Below are 7085 nucleotides of genomic sequence, written 5' to 3' on the forward strand. Positions count from 1 at the left end.
TTATTTTATTTTATTTTATTTTATTTTATTTTATTTTATTTTATTTTATTTTATTTTATTTTATTTTATTTTATTTTATTTTATTTTAGCCAGGAAATATGAAAGTTAAGTAGAGTAGTGAAGTCGTTTCTGGACTATCTTTAAAAAATCAGAATTTTTTCCTGACTGCCTTTACTTTTAACAGACTCCAGTTTTTAACAGCCCCCGCCCCCTCTTCACAAGTGTTGCTCCAAACATTTTTTTAATCATGATTCGTCATGTGCTTGGCATTCTGCTGTGGTCCCTGATGAGGCAGTGACACGCCATAGCTTTTTGTACCTGTGCTGTGTACACAGACAGGACACCACTGAGGCTCAGCTGCTGTGGGACAGGTTAAGTAGGGTCGTACCCTCTGTGCAGAAGCAGCTTCCTGGGAATGAGGCAAGCAGGCACCACCCCTCTCACTCAGTTACAAAAGAATTTGTGAGACATCTATAGTTTACATAATGGTACCCAGTGTCCAGGCAGCATTTCTCATCAGTGGATAATAAAATGCTCTTTGGAAAAAAAAAATAAAAAAAAATAAATAGGTCAATGTTATCCTCTATTTACATATTCTGACTCTGACTTTGACGAAAGGGCATTTTTCTCCAGGTCAGAGCAATGGCAAAAGACAAGACAGTTTGTCCAAAAATTTAAAACACTTGAGCAATGTGCCTGACTTCTGGATGAGGGTGACAAAAATAAGGGAGGAGCAGGAACAATGGAGTTGCCTGAAAAAGAAACACTTTAATGAAAATAAAACAGGGACGGTACCCAGAAGTTATACATAATATAGGGTCAAACTCCAAAGACCAAAACCAAGCAAGATTTCTAGATGTAAACAAAAATTCTAGCAACAATTCTATGTAAAACATTACATTTCTAGATGTAAAACATTCTAGAAACGAAACCTTATAGGGAGCACAAGTAACCAATAGGGGAGTAGAATTTGGACTACTTAACAACTTCAAAGTCCTTTGGGAGGAAATCTTGGGCTCACCCTGACTTAGATAAATGTTTCCCAGGGCTTGAAGTCAATGCCTGGCCAACCAGTGGCAAAGTCTAGCTGAGTCTGAATCCCAGTCAGGCTGACTCGCACATATCTGGATCGAAAACATAGCTAAATTTTCCTTGTGTAATTTTCAGTCTTAAAATTAAATACTGCTAATTACCTTCCTGTCTCTGCTGTGTTATATTTTGGGCTGCAGAACTAGCAGTCCCTATAGATTGATTTGCTTAACACTTCACACTGAAACTTTGTCTTTAGTTGCATGTAGTCAGTGTATGCACAGCTGTGAAGGTCAGGATTTTCAAACCCGTCTGAATAGCTTTATCTTTAAAGACAGGTGATCTTGAAAAAAAATTTAAAGAAGTTCTTCTGTAAAAAAAAGATCAGCAAAAATTGAAGTTTGGGGGAAAATATTTTTCAGTAAATCATGGGGGATTTCACTCTGACACTGTATGCAGGCTTTAAAGTTGCCACTGTTATTTCTGTGTCTCCAATCCTTGCACACCCCATTCCCACAAGCCCTCTGCTTTGGTTCTGCCCCTGTAAAATGAAACAACAGCACCTTCTTTATGCAGTTCTTCCCATGTTTTACCTTTTTGGCCTGCAGACTCTTGTGACTAGAGTTTCTGTCTTTATTATACTGTCTGGCTTTTCTGGACCCAAACATTATTCAAGAAACTTGCCGTAGCTTCACTGCAAGAAATTTATACTAATATAATATTATTAAAAGCTTTTTCATTGGAATTTCATTACATAATAAAAGAAAAATACATTTAGGAAGAGGAGTGTATATTGTACGAATGATTATTTGTTTGACCTTAATCTGTCACTGGCAAAGCTTCCAGGCTGCACTGTATTAGCAGATGGATAATGGGCTCCAGCTGAAATTACTTGCACAGTTAAGTACTTTATTTTCTCATTTTCCTACAGTGAGAGTCTCTAAGAACAGAGCTGGCATATAAACACTCAAATACATTCCCACATAAACATGTTTGGCTTACTGTTTAGGCTGTTTCAGTAAGAAGCTGAGGTGTTGCCATCTCCTCTTCAGTGCTTTGTGCAAGAAACAAAAGCTTGAGACAGGTAGTCACTGTTGTTTCCCTTGGGGAGAGTGGGAAGCCTGGCACAAAAGTGCATCACCTCGTTTGGGACAGATTCCAAAGAAAAGGGAGAGGGAGGTTTTTCACAGACCTCACTGGATTTTGGATCATCTTTGGAGTTTTTATCTTAGAATAGCTTGCAAAGCTTCTCTCTGTTGAGCTTTTCCATGATGTCTTTGTACTGTGTAAAGAAAGTATTTGAAAGAGAAAATTTACCACAGCAGTAAACAGAATTAGAAAATCACAAAAGTCAGAGGAAATAGATTCAGTGGACAAAACCAGAGAAAACAGTAGAATGAATATTCATTTTTCATGTATACAATCTTATTGCCTATAACTTTTGTTAGGTTAAGGAGAGCTCTTGCAAAGATTTTTATTAAAGTGTAAGCAAAATGAAGAACAGAAATTATCAATGTGGCTAATTACACATCTTCTGATGACTTTGACATCTCTAGAAAGGAATTCCTCACAACACAACTGGATAAGATGTGCATAATTTTTATCAAGATGACTACTTCCCTAAATGATCTAAATATTATTAAAGCAGAATTAAGTGATGTTCAATTCCTGTCTGTGAACCAAAAATAGTCTCACATTTGAACATCAAGATATAGAGGGTTATTGATTAAAAATTAAAACAGTATAAGCAAATTCTGCACAAAGAAGGAGGTTCATCCCAGGGTTTTGTTCAAGAATAATGCGTTTATTTATATGATAAAAAGAAATTTTCATCTATAAGAAAACTGCATGAATGATAATAAAGATGCTTAGTAGTTACAGAAATGTTATTGTTTTTATATGGTAGGAAGTCGTCATTTGAAGCTGGCTTCTTTCCTTTGCATTTAAACCTGACATAACTGTTACCAGTGACACAAGGTAATTTTAATGAAACTTAATTAAAAGAAATTGAAAAGCAGGTTGGATTTGGTACTCCCATCTCATTTTTATACTATTCTGCCTATATTAACCAGAGACAAAAGAAATTAACTTAACTATGCCTTATTCCTAACAGGTTCATGGGTAAATGACATTCAAAGAAAATTGAAAAAGAAAAGAAGAACAGATTCCCTGCTTCGAGTTGTAGAAACTGAACAGAAAATGGATTTTTTTATTTTATTTTTTTTTTAATAAGGCAAATATGTAGCAACCAGTAAAATAGCTATAGATTTTGCCAGTCTGATGAGGGTTTAGTGATGTCTAGCAAGTCCCTGGTGTGGTTAACTGTGGGAGCAGTATGGCCAGGTATCCAGTGGTCAGTCTAGAAGCAACTAAAAAAATCTCAAAAGAACTGAGTCCTGTGGATGTAGAGCAGAAACAAGTAAGCTGTGGCATGAAGTCACAAAGAAATACAATGAATGTTGAATAAAAAACAGATCAGAAGCCACAGGTATTTCAAAAAGAGGCACAAATATTTGATTAGTTTGATACCCCTAAAAGGCTTCCTACCACAGAGGTGGCAGAACCTGTAAACACAGAAGCCTGGACTCTTGCTTGGCTGGTGGCTTGCCCACACCTTTGCCACTCAGTTACTCCAGACCTGAAACAGTATGGTGCTGTGCATGACCTACCAAAACCTGTTAAACTGGGACTGGGATACAGGGCTAGAGAAGGAATTTAAATACTTGGAATTTTGCTTTGAGGTTCAGTTTTCTCTGCAAATATGTATGTTTTAGTGAGGGCAGGGCGTATGCAACATTTCTGCTAATGCCACACAGTGCACACAAATCATCTCCAATGACAGGTGTGGCAAATCCTTCCAGATTGCTTGTGGCTACACATGATTGATAATAGAGCAGAGACAGATGGGGTATTTTTTTTATTTAAGTTAGGGAAGCAAAGAGCATAGGCTATGTCAGCAACAAAAATTACATACTGTCATAGGAGCAATCCTAAATGTCGATGAGCTCCCTAAATCCATGCTGCATGAAGCTTAGGATGACACATTGACACAAGGCCCACAGCATTCCTGTACCCTTCTGATGCAGGGAGGGTGGTGGGATGCTCTCTGTTCACATCAAAAAATACCAAGGGCAGGAGATTCTTACATGTGCATCTGAGACAGTTGTGTGGGCTCTAGCTGCAGTCAGTGGAGACTGGATGTGACTGCTGCCTACTGACAGCATTAGATGGATCCTCCACCTGGCCCAGATAGAGGTACCGCATTGTGGCCACCCAAAATTCAAGAATAAAAGCCCTACCCAACTTGTTAGCAGTTAGTCTGAACATTAAAGCTCTACCAAGGCTGTAGATCTTATTGGCACAAAAGAGGGATATTTACATATTTCTTGTAAAATTGGACACTGTATTATTTGACCACTGCTGTTGGTCTGAGCTGGTCAGAATTCATTAAAGGGTAGAGAGAAAAGGTGCTAAAGATTATGCATGTGAGCTGTGAGTGAATAAGCAATTGGTCAAACTAGATGTTCCCTGTAGAGGCACATGGAGTTTAATTTTCTTTTAAAAGGTAATTTTTTTATTCTTCTAGCCACCTTGTAGGGTGACATCTGTTGATCCAGTGTAGATAGTTATATTCTGAGTTCAGGTGCTGAACCATATGTGAAATCATGAAATTATTTTTGATTGTTTTAAGCTAAAATGTGTCAATGAGAAAATTACTTGCAAAAACTATACAAACCTGCAGTTTTGTTGGACTTAATATTTACAGGAAATATTTTCTCTAGTTCTGAAGAAACCCCAGACTTTGCATAAATCAGCAAGTGCTGGCATTTTCTTAATGTCACTAATGACATTTTGGCCAAGAGGGCCTCAGCTGACTTTATTTACTACAGAATAATACAAGGCATGTCCTGAGGGGAATTACTGCATCACTGGGTTTGTTTACATTACTCTATAAACTGTCATCCTCAGCAAGTGTAATTAACTGCCCAGTGAAACAAGATCTTTCATTACCATATTTCCTAAGGCTTAATGTAGGAATGCAATGGGATGTTTGTTACATGTGAAGTAAATAAAATATTTCCTTCTCAGTGGCGTGAATAAAGTTACAATTGTCAAATGCTGAATGACGAAAGACAGAGTTTGCCCAAAGGCACTGTTATGGGGGGATAACTGAGGGAAACTGACATTGATCTGATGCAATGTTGCTGAGGTTATTATATGGCAAATTTAGCAAAGAACGTATTATTCCAGGCCCTTACAGAATTATATTCACCAAGGGGCCAGTTAAGAAAGTTAAAATCTCTTTCCAGGAGAAAGAGGACCACACTGAGTATTTGATAACAACTGTGCTGTTACTCAAGTGATGCTGATGGATTAAGCCAAGGCTAATGTAACATAGTTGAACTCACAGATACTGATATGAACAGGAGGGAGGTCTGATCATAAGGCTACCCATTGTACTGTTCTCTGGAGAACAAGCAGAGTGTGCTTACTGTAAGAGTTGTATGTCTTGCATCCAGCTAAGATGATTGCTTTTGATGTCAGTACTCAGTGCTTTGGGGATTGGAAGAGAGTAAAAAGTGCTCCCACAGGGTCAGAGAGGTTTTAACAAAATACCTAAATCACTTATGAACCAGAATTGCATTGTGACTTTTGGGCATAAACAAGGAGTGTTGTGAATCTGCACCCAGGTTATCTGGCCTCCTACCAGAAGAGCAGTTCAGCTACAACTCTGAATGTGAACAGCATTTTAGGACAGTGTCATAGTGTTAAATATTCCACCTTAATTACTTTTTTCCAATGAACGTATATTGCCCTCTTTCTTCTGATCAGGTCAGTCAGCCTAACTGGAGAGGTGTGCTGCTACACAATGGTGCCTTTTGCCATGTTGTACTCCTAAGGTCTTGACATCTTATTTCTTCACTGCACAGGCTGTGTTAGGGCAAGGCTGTGTGAGCCCTGATATCCCGCTGGTCTCAGAATAGCATCACTAGAGGGCTAAACATAATAAAATGTGCTAAGGGCCAAGGGATGTAAAAAAAAAAATATATATCTGATATCTGAGCAAGGTTTTGGTGCACACAAACTGTGCTTTCCATGATCCAGTGGGGTTAATTATTTGTCTGGCAAAAATATTATCTCAAATGATGTGTTCCCCAGGAAGTTAAAATGCTCCCCTCTTCAACTGGGGTACTGATTCCCTTTACCATTATGAAAAATGGCATCAAGTTTCACTGGAGAATAAGGTAGTGGTAGAGGGAATGGAACCGCTCATTAGTGCAGGGACCATGACCCATGACTCAGCTTCCACAGGCAGTGAAGATGGAAGAGACAGTAAAAATTGAGGAGGGGTGTCAGAGAAAAGGTAAAAGCAATCCTGACATTTCTTTTCAAATCCAGATGGTAAGCCAGTTCTCCATGGAAGAGTTGTTTGATTTATAAAATATACAGCTTTGTAAATATTTTTGGGCAAATGCGTAAAGGGATGACTTTGGTTTTTGTTTGTTTGTTCATTTGGAACAAATGGATCAAAAGGAAAGCTATAGAAGAACAAGTAAGCAAACCATGACTTTTATCAGGCTGACACCAATGCAAAGAAAGGGAGCAATTAGATGCTGACACAAACAGGTTGCACCAGTGGAGAGGTCAGTACAAAGCTCATCGGTCCTCATATGAAATGTTCGTCCCTTCTTGTCTAAACCTAGTTGTCTAATTTTCCTTTGAATTGTTTAACAAGTGTATGACAGTTAGAAAAGTCTGGAAGAAACACAAATCATCCCATTATTTTAAATGTTCATCTGTGGTGGTAGAACCCATGTGTCCTGGGTTGCAGTATATTCTATCACCATCCTCATGTACTGTTGAAACCAGGTGAGGCAGTGCTCCCGGGCTACCTTCTGCTAATGGGCCCATCAATGCCCTGCCCCATGACTCATAGATAACTTCCCCCTGTATTGTCCCCTGTTAATGGGCCCACCACTGCCTTGCTGCATGACTCAGAGATAACTTCCTCCTGGACTGTTTTCTGTTAATGGCTCATCAAGGCCTTATCTCAT

The 7085-nt window shown here is 38.5% G+C and overlaps 1 long non-coding RNA gene across 1 annotated transcript in view; it reads right to left on the reverse strand.

Moving 5' to 3' along the window:
- Positions 1–132: 132 nt before the first annotated feature.
- Positions 133–7085, reverse strand: part of LOC117243920 — a 26637-nt gene continuing 19684 nt past the window's right edge. Inside the window, exon 3 of the long non-coding RNA XR_004496009.1 lies at positions 133–2311. This is a non-coding gene — a long non-coding RNA (uncharacterized LOC117243920). The remainder of the gene's footprint in view (positions 2312–7085) is intronic.

The sequence above is a fragment of the Parus major genome, chromosome 2 (assembly GCF_001522545.3).
Source record: "Parus major isolate Abel chromosome 2, Parus_major1.1, whole genome shotgun sequence".
Lineage (NCBI taxonomy): Eukaryota > Metazoa > Chordata > Aves > Passeriformes > Paridae > Parus > Parus major.